Source organism: Engraulis encrasicolus, chromosome 23 (genome assembly GCF_034702125.1).
Source record: "Engraulis encrasicolus isolate BLACKSEA-1 chromosome 23, IST_EnEncr_1.0, whole genome shotgun sequence".
Classification (NCBI taxonomy): Eukaryota; Metazoa; Chordata; class Actinopteri; order Clupeiformes; family Engraulidae; genus Engraulis; species Engraulis encrasicolus.
The window spans coordinates 36,210,204-36,227,703 of record NC_085879.1 but is presented as its reverse complement, the minus strand read 5'-3'; the positions used below and the strand labels follow the sequence as shown (position 1 = coordinate 36,227,703).

The 17,500-nt window shown below is 42.8% G+C and overlaps 1 protein-coding gene and 1 long non-coding RNA gene across 4 annotated transcripts in view; both read left to right on the top strand.

Moving 5' to 3' along the window:
* Nucleotides 1-17,500, top strand: part of mettl15 (methyltransferase 15, mitochondrial 12S rRNA N4-cytidine) — a 194,877-nt gene that overhangs the window by 123,803 nt on the left and 53,574 nt on the right. The gene's annotated exons all lie outside the window — the stretch shown is intronic.
* On the top strand, nucleotides 70-4,754 carry LOC134439641 (uncharacterized). 3 transcript variants are annotated; one of them, XR_010032807.1, is made up of 6 exons: nucleotides 70-389; nucleotides 1,238-1,278; nucleotides 1,401-1,471; nucleotides 2,289-2,354; nucleotides 2,496-2,564; nucleotides 3,957-4,754. It is a non-coding gene; the product is annotated as an uncharacterized LOC134439641 (long non-coding RNA). The 3 variants fall into 3 exon arrangements; XR_010032805.1 differs by having other exon boundaries at nucleotides 2,289-2,564; XR_010032806.1 differs by lacking the exon at nucleotides 3,957-4,754 and having other exon boundaries at nucleotides 2,289-3,007.

Below are 17,500 nucleotides of genomic sequence, written 5' to 3'. Positions count from 1 at the left end.
TGCTCCGCCGGGCCAAAGAGTCTAGGGAGTCAAAGAAGGAGTGCACTGAAAAAAGAGGGAATGGCGGGTCTTTGAATTAACCTATATAAAGTAAATAGATGCAAAACAATTCATTAACATTCCTTGAGTAAACATGATTTCATCAAATAAGGATAATGTGTTCTTGGAGACTGCTGAATTGGCATGTTTCTAATGCTTTGAATGAACATGATTAAGTTGTGTCCGGGGTGGCCTCCAGTCCTGAGGTGGCGCTAGTGCACCACTTTCTAAGACAAGAAGAAGCCGGAAAGTTCCAAAGCCAGAGAGCCGTTCGCCTCAGCTCGGTCCTACTCTTCAGTCTCATCTCGCTGGAATAGTGTTGTCATGTGTGAAGATATACACGAAATTGAGTAAGTAACTGAAGTACTTTCATTTATGGTGGGCGATGTAGTACTGCTCTTGTGTCTTTTGTGTGTGGAAGCTGAGCTTAGACTCTACTACATTTACCCGCGCAGTGCTCTTTGCTAGTAACAGGTGCACTGCAAACACATGCAGTTGGCTATGCATCATGTCATTTTCGAAAAGAATGGAAGATATTTACATTTAGGATATTCAAAGGATGTAGTAAAAACTGCTACTGTACAACAATCTAGCTGGTCATCTTCAGTTAATAGCTATATTTGCGCGGGAGGGTCTGATCCGTTAATGGGGGAGGGGTGGTGGGGGTTATGCACAACGAACTAGAACTTGATCGAACACGTTGCATGCTCACGAGAACAGAGGGCTGGCGTCGTTTCGGTGTGTTCATTTTAAGCCAAGTAGAACTATTCTATTTTTAAAGTTTTCTTTTTTGACCCAACCCAGGTGTTTAATGCACACATGCACTTGTGGTCTTAACCGAAGGTTAATCAAATGTAAGCTTTCCTGCACACGAAGTCAAAGAACAACCGACCTAGATAGAGTGCATATAACCTGAATTTAAACTTTGCACAGGGAATTGGATGAAACATGTGGGAATAGTATCCTATTTATTGAAGTGCATAGCACTTTTTTTTTACTTGCACTTATGGTGCAATGCAAAGCATGCACTGCCTTGTCATCTCGTTTTACTTAGCCTATATCTTCCTCTTTTAAGTGGAGCATTGTTTACAAGTAGCCTAGTTTACAGAATGCATGCTCCTCATTCACGAATACTGTGCTGTTTATAAATGCTTCACCTCACCAATTCCTCCTTTCTTTCTTTCTTTCTTTCTTTAAGGACTTCTGGCACAGCGGCCTGCACTGTTCGAAGTCTGTAAGGTAAGACATTCAATGCTGATTGTCTTTAAGGTTTTTAGTTTGTTTTTGTGTGTGTGTGTGTGTGTGGATTTTCCCTAATGTTTATGATTTGACAATCCTTTGGGCTCTTTATGTCTTTTCAGATCAGTGCTGAATTCAAAAGAATCACCACAGTCCCCCTGCAATCCAAGCAACTGTTGCTGAATTGGCTGATGTAAGTTTCTGTATTTTTTGCCTGTCTACTTGATGGTTCCTGAGCAGAAAGCCTTTTTTTACTATTAAGTTACACCCCTGCATGTTATAACCCCATAGAGAGGATCATGATCTGCCTTAGTAGTCATGGTACCAGTACATTCATATGCCATGTTTCTTTTGGTGGCAGTCAGCTTCCCAATGTTGATGCCATTCATAGAATCTCAAAACAAATCAGTCCCACCACCATTTTCGACCGTAAACATGGGACTATTTTCTTTATACTTCTCCCTTGGCTACTATCACACATGCTTGAAACAATCTAAAGCAAATGTGTTCATCATGGTTTCATCAGAGACAAACAGACTTCAGATATGGATTGCTGGAACCATGTCCTCTGGTCTGATGACACCAACATGAACACATTTTTTCGGATGGTGTCAAGCATGTGTGATCTTAACCAAGTGAGTAGTACAAAGTAAACTGTCCCATGCTCATGGTCAAGTAGTGGTAGTGAGACAGACATGGTTTTAGGCTGGATGCATGGCGTCAATATTGGAAATCTGAATTTCACCAACATGTACCATGACAATTGAAGCAGATCATGATACAGTCTGTGATTTTAAAGGTGCAGAGAGTGATTTTTTCAAGTAATTTATTTCCAGAAGTCATGCTGCACAGGTTACAAATGTTCTCCTTTTTTTCTTTCTTTCTTTCTTTCTTTCTTTCTTTCTTTCTTTCTTTCTTTCTTTCTTTCTTTCTTTCTTTCTTTCTTTCTTTCTTTCTTTCTTTCTTTCTTTCTTTCTTTCTTCATTTCATTCTTTCTTCATTTCATTAAGTTGTACAAGATGCACCATTTCTGAGGACTTCTGGCACAGTGGCATGCACTGTTTAAAGTTCGCAAGGTAAGACATTCAATTCGGATTGTCTTTAATGTTTTTTTGTGAATTACAGCGTTTTATCTCCTTTCTTGAATGTGTGTGTGGCTTTCTCCTAATGTTAATGATTTGATTGTTAAATCCTTTGGGCTCTTTATGTCTTTTCAGATCAGTGCTGAATTGAAAAGAATCCCCACAGTCCCACTGCAATGGCCTGCACTGTTCCAAGTCCACAAGGTAAAGCATTCACTTTGGCCACAACCCTACCCAGTGCACCTTAACAACTTGACTCCTGCTTTAAATTAGCTGTTACCTGAAAGGGGGTGACTAAATATTCCAGTGATATAAGGAGCTGCTTCTCGAATTTTTATATTTAAATTTTGTCGTACTCTGACCAGTGAATATTAGATTATTGCTTAGTACTAGAATTGGAGTTATCTGAGACGAGATGATCTGATCTGAGAAGTGTTGATGACTACCTCCCTGGTGTTCCCACGCTCAGTGTGGAGTGTGACACTAGTTAGTTTGTATGCATTGTGCTATGCTCAACATGACATTGAGAAGCTTCAGTTGAAAGTGAGCAAGCTATCCCACGCTTTCCTTATTCCAATACACTTACTACACAATGCATGTGCAGCTAAACAAAAAGAAATATTAATATCTTCCATGTAGAAACAAAATGAGCACTACAATGAAGGGTATAATATCTGAGAGCACTTTGTTGACACGTGTTTTTCACTCTGATTTGGGGGGGGGGGTTAGAAATCAGAGTCGACAGAGTGCACCAGCTGTGTTACGCATTTCATTATATTGTCCATTGTATGTATGCCTAGAATATTGCACGTTTTATTTTTAATCATCTTAAGTTATCAGGGAAACTTATTGAGATGGGGAAAACTGTAAGAACTTCTTATTTCAGCCCCTTGACAGACAAGCCCTGCATGCCATATTACTGCACGCATGCACAAACGCCAGAGAGGTTCTCAATTCATCTCAGATCAGAGAGCAGAGAAATGCAGTAGACTTTTCCTTCAAAGTCTCCTCGCAAGGAACAGTATATACCGTACCTGTATATGCATAATGAAACTTGTTCTCTTAATTGAGACGAACTGATCCTTACATCTCTGTGCTCTGAAACACCTTAAACAGAGGATTGGCATCACTGGTTGTCTACTACAAGCTCCTTGTAGATCCCAGCGAAGGACACAGTAGACCTGGGGTGTTGTTCCATATGAGAGTGAACTTTTTCATTGGCCTGGGCCCACTGGTATTCCTGTGACACACCAAGTTTCATGTCAAAGTCTTGTCATGCTATGCAATGATCTTGCAGGCCACATAAAATTACTTCATGGGTCACAATTGGCCCTGGGTTTGAGTTTGACATCCCTGCAGAATGAAGGCAACTACACATCTTTGGCTCTGGTATTTGACGACCTCAGGACAATTCACACCAGCGTTAAATCATCATCCAGGTCCCACATCAGAATTAGAACTGAGAATCTTGACAGTGAAACAGAGGACATGCTTTGGACTTCGCAGTAACCTACTGCCCAGCTTAATGTTGATTTATTTGTTAATTCAAATGGCTTGGTTAATTTGTGTTTATTTACTTTTGTCTGTGTTGAATAGGTCATGGATGAAGTTGCCGTAGACGAAGCAAATGAAGACATCACTATTGGAATCTGCTCTGACAGAAGATTGGGCATCCCACCCTTAGGACATTGTCAGTTTTAGTGTATGTCTGTCACACACGTGACACCCAATCGGAAAGGACTCTTTTTTTCAGCAACTAAAAAACTGTGAAATGTTTAAGTGAAATGTACCTTTTTTCTAGAGATCTATTTGCTTGTATGCACTCCCAGCTCCTTGCTGGTTTAAGAATAGCACTTGAGTGTGCATATGTTTTGTACATACTGTGTTGATTTTGACCCAAACTAAAGACAAACAAAATACCAAGATTAGACTTAAATAAGACTGGGTAATGACACAAATGTGGTCACCAAAGAGGACAACCAAATGAATGGTGGACTGCCAGATGCACGTGCACATGCATACAGTATACGCGCATGAATGCACACACGCACACCTACTAGTGTGGACTAATGCACTTAGTCAATCAGCTAAAATAACTGTATGTAGAGTGAATTTTATTTGTGTCCGATGTGTTCACATGAATGCTAATCCAGCCAGAGAGCACTTTTTCACAGCAACCAAACAAATCATTTTCTTAAAGGTGCACTGTGTAGGATGGTGACCAGAGTAGGCAACTATGCTGCACATTGAAACGGTGCTGCCTATTACCAACTTTGTCCTTTTCATGAATATTTACTTAGTAATAAACGAAAATGTGTTAGTATGACCAAAGTTCAGTAAGTTTACTAAAAATCTGTATTTCTAGAAATTCAAAATGGCAGCCAGTGGAGAAGATTCCTCCCCCTTTCATGTATGGAAAGAGCAATTTCCCCAGTCATAACGACAACTTAAAGTTTGGTGGTGGTAAATATTCATGAAAAATGCAACATTTGTGCATGGGCAGCATGAAATCTCAAAAATAAACTACTGAAAATAATACACAGTGCACCTTTAAAGCGAATTAGACTTTCTTTCTGTTCACAGACTCTGCTCGTTGTATTTCCTGCTCGTTGATTGGTGTAAGAGTAGCAGTTATTTGTGACTGTCCTTATGTTTTGTATATCTGTGTGCATTTTACATGCATACAGTGAAAGTCAATACATTTAATCACAGAATCCTTTTTTTGTTTTTGTTTGCACATGCCTGTACATCAAATTGTGATCTGCAATGCATTTGTATAGCCTAGACCTAATATGTGTACCATGGTTTTTTTTTTTTGGGGGGGGGATTGAGACTAAAGAATCATGTTACTGAAATGTAGCTGTATGCATGATTCAATCACCTTCAATAAACGTGAAAAAATACTTTCAAACTATGTCAAAGTTTTGTGTTTTTCCAACATATTTTCTGGTTAATGGAATACCAATTAATTGTTTAGGATTAAAGTGATTTCATCACCTCTGATTTAGGTGAAAAAAACATTTTGTGACTATTTAAAAAAATCACATTGTTCCAACACATTTTTATGATGCTGGAACATCAATAAGTTGTGTTAGGTTGAGGTGATCCAATCACCTCCGTTTAAGGTGATAAAATCACTTAAACCTTACACAATAAAAATAGGGGAAGAAATCATGTTGACCTTACACAATTGGATTGTGTGGGACCGATGTACACATTAAAATCATGTAGATCCAACGAATATTTTCTTTCAGTGTGGGAGCAACTGTTGCCAAGGCCCCCTCCACCCAAACGGCATCGGCCTGATAAGGGCTATTCAGGTAATACCAGTGTGCCCTTCCCAAAGAGCCGCCCTGTCGCATGTTTTCTCCCACACTGAATTGGAGGTGTGGGAAACGTGTTCTCCCAGTTCTTGGGTTGTTTCAACTGTAAAGTTTGGTTACCGGCTACAGTTCAGATGCCGCCCACCTATGTTCAAGGGTGTTCTTGTTTCTCATCAGCCAGATCCAGAGCGGCAGCTGGCCTTACAGAGGAGATAAATACTCTGTTAAGGAAAGGAGCAATAAGGGAGTTAAGTCGCAACGAACGGCGGAGTGGCTTTTATTCGAGCTACTTCCTGGTTCCGAAACGAGATGGTGGATTCTGTCCAATACTGGACCTAAGGCCACTAGACCAGTATTTACACCCGTTGCATTTAAAAATGCTATCGCTGACCCAAATCTTTCAATCGATTCAAGACGGGGATTGGTTCACGAGTATAGACCTCAGAGATGCCTATTTCCACATTCCAGTCCACCCTGCTCATCGCCAGTTTTTCCGATTGCGTTGGAGGACGGAACTTGCGAGTTCAACGTCCTTCCCTTCGGCCTGTCCCTATCACCATGCACATTCACAAAATGCATGGACACAGCCTTATGCCCGCTGCGCCAGAGGGGCGTCAGAGTTCTCAATTAGCTATCTCAATTACGACTGGTTAAAATGTTCCCCATCGAGTCAGCAGGCAGGGCGGGACACAGCAATGGTAATGGAACACTTGCAATCGTTGGGCATGTCTCTCAATTCAGACAAGAGCCAAATAACTCCCTCACAACAAATCACCTTCCTCGGAGTGAAACTGGACTCGATGGCGATGGTGGCATGTCTCTCGGATCAGAGGGTTATCGCCCTGCAACAATGCCTGTCAGTTCATGGGACGGAGAAATATGCATGCTCGCCAGTGTCAGAGGTTGCTTGGCCTCATGGCTGCGGCATCCCAGGTGGTACGCCTTGGCCTTCTACATATGAGGCCAGTGCAACAGTGGTACCTGTCCAAGAGGCTACACCCAGTACTGGACAGGGGCAAATCTGTCTCTCTGCCACCTTTGTGCCTACGAGCCCTCCAATGGTGGTCCATGCCCCAGAATTTCTGCAGAGGTGTACGACTAGGCAGAATCTACCGGCGCGAAGTTCTGACAACAGATGCATCGCTGTCAGGCTGGGGGGCAGTCTGGAATGATGTAGGAGCCAGAGGAGTGTGGCGCCCACCTTGGAAAACTGCCGACATAAATGTTCTCGAGCTGAGAACGATATATCTTGCCCTCCGCCACTTTTTGCCGGTACTCCAGAACAAGATTGTCTTAATTCGAACAGACATGTCGGCCATAGCGTACGTGAACCGCCATGGGGGCCTGAGGTCCCAGGCGTAACACAACATGGCCCGGGAACTCCTCCTACAGTCCAGTCGAGTCCTACGCCCTAATACAGCCTTTATGCCGAAGATTCTTTCAACACAGAATCTCAACCACTCGATCGTGTTGGACTCCTACCGCCCTCCTAACTCTGAGTCAGAAAGGAACGCAGCGTTTTTAATTTGTGCCCTGTGCGCGCCCTCCTGTGCTATGTGGAGCGGACGAAGGACATAAGAGTGACGGACCAGCTCTTTGTCGGCCATGGTGCGGGGCAAATAGTCAAGGCCCTTTCCAAACAGAGGCTATCTCACTGGGTGGTGGACACCATAAGGCAGGTACCAGCTTTCTGGATTCCCGCCTCCAGTTGCGACGAGGCACATTCTACAAGAGGCATTGCCACCTCATGGGCGCTCCTGAAGGGAGTCCCTTTACAAGAAGTTTGCCCGGCGGCCTGCTGGGCTTCGCCGTCAACCTTCACAAGGTTCTATAACCTCAACATGTTATCTCCCACGTCTTTTGGGAATTCGGTTCTAAGCTCGTGACAGATTGTCACATATTCAACTGTGTTTCACTTGAGTTCTGTTAACCAGTCACTCCAGTCCTGTTGGCATGTGGAGATTCAATAAGGGTTTTGACTCTATGCATTTGTCCAGTGTCTTTATTCAATTGTCGTATGGTTGTCCGCCGCGACGTTTGGGCATACATATTCCAGCCCCCTGGGCTAGCCGTCTTGCAGCCTTTCTTGAGTGAAACAGAACGTTGGGTTATGAATGTAACCTTGGTTCTGTGAAGGAAAAAAGGCTGCCAGACTTCGTCGTCGCTCTGGACTTTGAGTTCAGGATTTTTATGAGGACGAAGTATGCCGTGCTGGGACTTATATACTGTATACAATAGCGCGGCACACTCACGTGATGATGTTTTGATATAGTGTACCTCAGAACTCGCGCATGCACTGATTATATTCCAGCCCCCTGGGCTAGCCGTCTGGCAGCCTTTCTTTCCTTCACAGAACCAAGGTTACATCCATAACCCAACGTTCTATAGTAAGCCTAATAGACTACATACACACACACACACACACTTTCACACTTACAACATAATGAAAATGTATTTCTTTCAATACCATATGATCACTCCGTCCATACGCACAAATATGCACACACACACACACACACACACACACACACACACACACACACACACACACACACACACACACACACACACACACACACACACACACACACACACACACAGACACACACACACACCAAACCTCCATCACAGACACATTTATACAAAGCCCTCCCTACCACCATCAACACACACACAGACATACACACACACACACAGACACACACACACACACACACACACACACACACACACACACACACACACACACACACACACACACACACACACACACACACACACACACACACTGTGATGAACTAGTGTTCCACAGAAATGAGCATTTTCACACCCGTGTAGGCTGCTCTGAGGAGTGGACATGTTTTTACATATTCAGCATCCTCTGGGAAGCCAGATATGGGAAGGGAAAGAGAGTGTGTGTGTGTGTGTGTGTGTGTGTGTGTGTGTGTGTGTGTGTGTGTGTGTGTGTGTGTGTGTGTGTGTGTGTGTGTGTGTGTGTGTGTGTGTGTGTGTGTGTGTGTGTGTGTGTGTGTGTGTGTGCGCGCGCTTGCGTGCGTGCGTGTGCGTGTGCGTGTGTGCACGTGCTTGCGTGCGTGCGTGTGTGTGCGTGTGCATGTGTGTGTGTGTCTGCTATCCGTCTCCATTATCTGGTGTATCTATGCTACTGTCTGACTCATCTCCAATCCAAGACTGTATTCTCAGCACATACGTGACTCACTGTTGCCATCACTGCGGGAGGTTCACTTGATGATAATTGATCATCAATTATTTTTATTTATTTTTTTATTTTTATTTTTTTTAAGTTATCCTGCAGACAGATAAACAGACAAACCGACGTGACCGAAAACATAACCTCCTAGACAGGGGTAATTATAGGAATTATCATGAAATAAACTTGTGGCCTCATGGATAAGGAGATGGGCTTTCTGATCAGAGGGTTGCAGGTTCAAATCCCACCCTTCCACTCCCTATCTCACTCCATGGCTGAGGTGCCCTTGAAAAGCTACGTAATCCCACACACTGCTCCAGGGACTGTATCCAATACCCTGTACTTAAACATTTTCGTAATTTGCTTTGGATAAACAGTGTCAGCTGAGTGGAAGGTGTTGCGCTCACTGCAGGGCTGAGCTTCACCAGATGATAATCAATGAAAAGTAATACAGATAAATGGATGGGGTGGTTTCTTACCTCCTCGGTGCACAGGGTCAGTCAGAAGTTCCCATGTTAAAATTCGAGTGGTTGGCCAGGTCCAATAACATGAGCTTTCTAACTATGTAGGAGGGTCATTCCACGCCAAATCAACAAGTGCCCGCACACTTAGGTCTCAAAAAATTCTGAAAATATTACCAAGTGTACCCATGGTACTTAAGAGAAACACTGTAAATTTATTTGAATGTAAGATGTATACTCTCCATGTTACAACCAATTTCACTAGGGGAGGGGGGTGCCCATTTTGTTCACACTCTTTTTTTTGGCAAAGTTCACAAGCCGGTAGCTTAATAACTAAACCATGTAGGAAGCTCAAATTTGGCATTCTGTTACATAGATAGGAATTGTTTGTTGCAAAACGGTCAGTTTTGGTCTGTATGATCCTGCATCGTCATAGCATTCCCTCAAAGATGATACAAATTGTACTGGAGTTTTTGGCTGTGCTCTGTTTAGGCCTTCAGAAGACATATTTGTGCCCAACATAGCCTCTTGATTTTTTCCCCTTGTAGAGACAAGTAGGAACACTCTCATAAAAAGCTATACAGTCCCAAGAAAAAGTTTGTACACCCTTTGAAATTTCTTACATTTCTGTCAAAATTTATCATAAAACATGGTCTGATCTTCCCGGAAATCTCAAGAAGGAACAATCAGAGTCTGCTTTAACTAATTCCACACAAACATTTACATGTTATCATATTTTTATTGGCCATAAGGCTATAACATTCACAGGACAGCAAGGCATAAGTAAGTACACCCTTGCATTAAATAGGTTTTAACCCTCAGTTAGTTGCAATATCCTCAACCAGACTTGTCCTGTAGTTGCAGATCAGATTAACAAAAATATCTGGATGTATCTTGTCTCCCTCTTCTTTAGAGAACTGCCTCTCGTCAGCAAGGTTTCTGGGATGTCTGGAGTGCATAGCTTTATTGACTTCATGCCATATAATCTCAATTATTTTTAGTCAGGGCTTTGACTGGACTATTCCAGAATGTGTATTTCATTGTTATGAAGGCATTCTAATTTAGATTTGCTTCTAAAGTATGGGTTGTTGTCACATTTCAGCACCTATCCTCTTATGTGCTTCAACTGTGTGACAGACTTCCTCACGTTTTTTCTGTAAAATATCACAATAAACTTGAGTTCATTGCTCCACTGATAATAGCAAACTTTCAAAGGCCTGAGGCAGCAAGGTAGCCGCATATAATGATGCTCCCGCCACCATACTCAGAAGTGGAGATGTAACCAAGAATAACTAAAAATGGGGTTCATTCTGCCAATCTAAAATTCATGGGGTTTCTGTCCAAAAAAATATTGCTGCACCTTTGAGGTTTGCGAAAAAGCATTTATATGCTTCATAAAATTACTGCAAAATATTCTGTAGACCAACGTTGAAACCAAAGTTGAATTTTTCAGGGGAACACATAGTATCATGTTTGGAGGAGAACTGGAGAACCACACCTTCACCAAAACATCATCTCCACCTTTGAGTATGGTGGCGGGAGAATCATTATATGCGGCTACCTTGGTGCCTCAGGCCCTTGTCAGTTTGCTATTATTAGTGGAACAATGAACTCAGAAGTTCATTGAGATATTTTACAGAAAAAATGTGAGGTAGTCTGTCACACAGTTGAGGCACACAAGAGGATGGGTGCTGAAATGGGACAACAACCCATATTTTAGAGGCAATTGACTTTTGAATTGCTTCATAACAATGAAATACACATTCTGGAATAGCCCAGTCAAAGCTCTGACAAAAAACATTTGAGATGATATGGCATGAAGTCAAGAAAGCTATTCACTCCAGATATCCCAGAAACCTTGCTGCAGAAGGGCAGTTTTCTAAAGAAGAGGGAGTCAAGATACATCCAGATTGTTTTGTTAATCTGATCTGCAACTACAGGAAACATCTGGTTGAGGTTATTGCGACAAACTTAGGGTTAAAACCTATTGAATGCAAGGGTGTACTTACTTATGCCTTTCTGTCCTGTGAATGTTTACATCTTATGGCCAATGAAAATAAGTAAACTTGTAAATGCTTGGGTTGAATTAGTTAAAGCAGACTCTGGTTGTTCCTTCTTGTGATTTCCGGGAAGATCAGATCATGCTTTATGACCAATTTTGACAGAAATGTAAGAAATTTCAAAGGGTGTACAAACTTTTTCTTGGGACTGTAAATAGAAAGGAAACCCCATCAGTGTTTGAAAAGAAGACCTCACAAGTTTAACAAATCATTTTGGGTGTCATTTTCAGAGCTCCAGAACCCCTTGTGGGATTGTCCACAGATTTTTATTTTATTTTTTTCTTCATTCTCCATGAATTCTTCTTTTTAAAAATGCCAATGAGACTTGTCTTATGTGATGTTTTCTTTTTTAATTTCCAACCTGAAAATGGGCAACATGCACATTGAGAGCAATATGTTTTCTATGCGTTTCTTCCGCTGCCATCTGCTGGTCAAAAAAAGTAACAACATGACTCTTTGTGCCTGACCTACTGCCTCTTTTGGTGTGCGAACCTGCTCCCACATTGAACGCTCCTGAAATCATTGAAATTGAAAGGGATACCTGCACCCCTGCACAAGGACTCTTGGGTGATCATGTCTGGGCAAAATTTGCATTTGATTATTTAGTCTTTACATTAAATGTTATAGAAATCATGTTGCTCTCTTTTTGCATTTTGCCCATGTTCAGGGTGGAAATTTAAATCGAAAACATCACATAAGACAAGTCTCATTGGCCTTTTTAAAAAGAAAACTTCGTGGAGAATGAAGAAAAAAACAAAATAAAAATCTGTGGACAATCCCACAAGGTGTTCTGGTGCTCTGAAAATGACACCCAAAATGATTTGTCAGACTTGTGAGGTCTTCTGGTCAAACACTGATGGGATTTCCTTTCTATTTATAGATTTTTATGGGAGTGTTTCTACTTGTATCTACAAGGGGAAAAAATCATGAGGCTATGTTGGGCACAAATATGTCTTCTGAAGGCCTAAACAGAGCACAGCCAAAAACTCCAGTACAATTTGTATCGTCTTTGAGGGAATGCTATGACGATGCAGGATCATACAGACCAAAACTGACAGTTTTGCAACAAACTATTTCTATCTATGTACCAGCATGCCAAATTTAAGCTTCCTACATGGTTTAGTTCTTGAGCTACGGGCTTGTGAACTTTGACAAAAAAAAGAGTGTGAACAAAATGGGCACCCCCCTCCCCCAGTGAAATTGTCTGTAACATGGAGAGTATACATCTTACATTCAAATAAAGTAACAGTGTTTCTCTTAAGTACCATGGGTACACTCAGTAATATTTTCAGAATTTTTTGAGACCTAAGTGCGCGGGCACTTGTTGATTTGGCGTGGAATGACCCAGGAGCCATTTTGAGTAGTTTACGTTTATGTTTTTCTTGTCTTTCAGTATTGCTATTTACAAACTCCATTTTTCTTATTTTGCTTTTCTATCTAAAATCAAACCTGTTTTGAGTATATATAAAGGGGGATTCATACTTGGCGTGACTGGCGCTACCCTCCTTCATACTTCACTTGCGACCTCACTCGCGCCGTCACGTGACCCAAAATGACGTCACACGCCGTGGCGCGAGCTGCCGTGGCGCGACGTCGTGCACCCCAGATTTTTTGTAACTTGTCGTGCGCCACCAGCGACCATGCAGGTAGGCAGACAAAGCAGGAGTTGCGAAGAGAGGCTACAACTACTGTAGGCTACTACAGAATGGATCCTGCATCATTTTGAGGATAATAAAATGTCCTAGAGAGTTATTTTATCTTCTCTCTTAAATGTTGTTCAGTTACTTTGTTCAGAAGCACGTTGTGTTCGGCGATCTATTTATAAATTCTGCCGCCAGAACAATGCTCTCACATGGTCTTGGAATGATCTGGCAATGTAGGCTACAACAAAAAATATATGTTTCGATGTGGTAAGTCACAAGTCAGACGTTCAGTAGCCCTACAGCAGCCGTGTTTGGCTTTCTATTTTATACATCCGTAGAACTCACGCTGCGAGTTGCGAAAGATACTGCCGTTTCTCTCATGAACAGCAGAGGGCACTTCCGACAATGCGAGCGAAAGCCTGTTTGAAGTATGAATAGTCTGGCGCAAGTGATGACGTCATTAATGGTTCTCGCGCCAAACGCGCCAAAGTGCGCACGTGAAGTATGCAGAGCCCTTAAGAGTGAGTGAGTGAATAATTGTGAATGAATGACTTTGCCCTCCACAGGCAAAGAGGGAAATATACCGACAGGTATATTGGTGCGCCCTCCTGACGCCACTGGGAGGGTTCCGTGATGCGCATACTATCATAGACCGTGGCAATGACTGGAAGTGGAAAGAATGGACTGCTGCAAACCTAGAAACTTAGAACTTAGAAAAACTGCCACTGGAACCCTTGAAAAGTTTAATTTATGTCATATGTTAATAAATGTCAGTACACTTCATTTTCGCCTCCTAGAGTATGTTCACGAGTCATGATGATCACGCCGAATCCTCAAAGTAGTCAACCAAACCAAAGTCAATGGGACTCAAAACATCAAGGTTTTTGACACTACAAACTATAAACGGGAGTGCGCATAGTTGTTTGATTTGCCGTCTCACATGCTGTCTGACATGCCACTCACATTGGAACACACACACACACACACACTGATGCCATCAACAGATTGTTTTTTTGGTCTCTGATATGCTGTGTGGGAAATAAGTACCCAGCCCCCTTTGCACACACAAACACCCCCGCACACACACACATACACGACATAACACCGCTTTTTGTCCCGGTTTCATTGTCGCACAGATTTGAACCCAGTCCTTCTGCAGTACATGCGTGGGGCTCAGACTGCTAAAACACACATCCAGGCTCATTGAAATAACACTCAGGGCCCTACCGTGGCCTAACTTGTCTACTATGCGGCCGACCTGGGTTCGATTCCCGGCCCGGGCCCTTTGCCGGCCCTTCCCCATTTCTCTCCCCACTCACTTTCTGTCACCATCTTCACTGTACTATCATAAATAAAGTAAAAAGAAAGACCTAAAAAAGAATAATAATAAAAAAGAAATAACAGTCAGGCCACATCCAGAGCCCTACACCAAAAGCGACCTACGGTACCGGAACAGTGGAAGTCATTGTTTCTTTATGGAGTGTCGCTGAACAAAGTGACTAATGCAAATTCGCCAGGAGCGAAGCGGCCTGGGCGACCAGAGCGAATTGTGTATGTGTGTGTGTGTGTGTGTGTGTGTGTGTGTGTGTGTGTGTGTGTGTGTGTGTGTGTGTGTGTGTGTGTGTGTGTGTGTGTGTGTGTGTGTGTGTGTGTGTGTGTGTGTTTTTGTGTGTGTGTGTGTGTGTGTGTGTGCTTGAGGCCATGAGGGAGTGAAGAATTTCACACACACTGTACAATTTTAACTCTGCTGTGTTATCAGTGTGGGGTACACACACACACACACACACACACATACACACACACACACACACACACACACACACACACACACACACACACACACACACACACACACACACACACACACACACACACACACACACACACACTGTACAGTTTTATCTCAGCTGTGATGTCAGTGTGGGTTGCTGCAGGTCTAAATATAGAGACACTCTTCCTAAGCAATTATATGCGAATATCACACACGCACACGCACACACACACACACACACACACACACACACACACACACACACACACACACACACACACACACACACACACACACACACGTCTCTCTCTCTCTCTCTCTCTCTCTCTCTCTCTCTCTCTCTCTCTCTCTCACACACACAGACACACACACACACACACACACACTTAAGAGTCTTGATACTAACAAGAGTGATGCACTGAGGAAGTGTACATACACACACGCACAGACACGCACACCTCTCTCTCTCTCTCTCTCTCTCTCTCTCTCTCTCTCTCTCTCTCTCTCTCTCTCTCTCTCTCTCTCTCTCTCTCTCTCTCTCTCTCTCTCTCATACACACACACACACACAGAGCAAACATGTTGTCTCCCCCCTCTTGACTCTCACACACATACACACACACTCTCTGACTAGTGAAACTGGTCCTTGTTTAATAATATAGTGCCTTGCATAAGACATGTGTATCTCCGGCACTGGGTCTCAGCCCAAGGCAGCTCATAAAGCAGTGGCTTAATAATTAATTTAAAGAGAACGTCGTTATGTAAGTGTTTTGCATATTCTCAAATCATTTGGAGGTGAAGAATTCCCAGCGCTGGGCTGAGGGAGCCCCCGTCGTGATGCAGAGGAAGGGGGAAGGAGGAGGGATGACGATGCTCTGGCGCTAACGCTACCAAAGAGACTTGATACTAATGGAAGTGATGCTGCACTAATGCTAACCAAAGTGTCTTGATATTAACAGGAGTGATGCTGCTGTAATTCTATCCAAAGTGTCTTAATAATAAAAGGAGTGATGCTGAGTTAATGCTAACCAAAGAGCCTTGTTATTAAGAGATGCCCCCGTCGTGAAGACGACCCTACACCAATGCCAACCAAAGAGCCTTGATATTGAGAGAAGCCCCCCTTCGTTATTCGGAGGGAGGAGGAAGGATGACAACACTGCACTAAAGCTAACCAAAGAGTCTTAACCAGAGTCTTGATTCTAACAGGAGTGATGCTACGCTAATGCTAACCAAAGATCTTTGGTATTTAGAGAAGCCCACGTCGTGATGTGAAAGGAGGGAGGAGAAGGGATGGCGACCCAATGACAATGCTAACAAAGAGTCTTTGGTATTTAGAGAAGCCCACATCGTGATGTGAAAGGACTGAGGAGAAGGGATGGCGACCCAATGACAATACTAACCAAGAGTCTTTGTACTCACTGGAGTGATGCTGTGTTAATGCTAACCAGAGTCTTGACATTAAGCGGAGTGATTATATGCTAATGCTACCCAAATAATATTAAATGGAGTCTTAATACTAACAGGAGTGATGCTACGCTATGCTGAACACTCTTGATACTAAGGGGGTGCTGCACTAATTCTTAAAGGGACACTGTGCAGGAAATGGTCAAAGAAGGTACTGCAACTATGCTGCTCATTGAAACTGGGCGGCTTATTGCCAAATTTGATCTTTACATGAAAGTTTACTAAGTAATAAACAAATATTTTCTAGTATGGTCCAAGTACAGTAATTTTTGCAGCTAAACATTTTTGGAAATTCAAACTGGCGGACCATGGAGAAGATCCCCCTTTTCATGTATGAAAAGTGCAATTTTTCCAGTCATAATGAATACTCAGAATTTGATGCTGGTGGTAAGTATTCATGAAAAAGGTAACATTAGTGAATGGGCAGCATGAATTCTGGAAATAAACAACTAAAAATCTCACACAGTGTCTGTTTCAGAGTTTTGATACTAAGGGGAGTGATGCTACTCTAATGCTAACCAAGTAGTCTTTATACTAAGTGGAGGGATACGATGCGAACGCTGACGCTAACCTAAGAGTCTTGATACTACCCTGGCGCGATGAGGAAGAAACGACGAAGGAGGAGGGATAACGCCGCTGCGCTTATGCTAACCAAAGAGTCTTCATACTATGTGGAGTTAAGAGTCTTGATAGGAAGGGGAGTGATGCAGTGAGGAAGTGGAAAGGGTGCTGTCATGGGGGCACTAGGGATGCCACCACAGTCTGAAAACAAGCCCAGACGTTTAAACATGAATCGACCTTAATGCATCTAAACAATGGCTCCTTTCAGTTCGTGCAGAGAAAATATATAGGGGAAGTGATTAGCCAGCGCTCACAGTCACCACCATCCTCCATCTGGATAGTAAGATGGTGCACTACTACTAAGGGCAGTGATGCTATGCTCCTGCTAACCAAAGAGTCTTGCTACTAAGGGGAGTGATGCTACGCTACGCTAATGAGGTTTAAAGGTGGGGTTGCAGGTTAACCATTTTAAGAAAATGTGCTATTATGACATCACGTTGTGGTTCTGCAGGCTCATAGGAGTCTATGTAGAACCTTAGAATCCTGCGCGAGTTCCCCCAACGTGATGTCATGCCTGCAACCCCACCTTTCAGCAATAATTGACCCTACTGCATGTAAACAGTGGTTCCCTGCAGTCTGTGCCCAGGGAA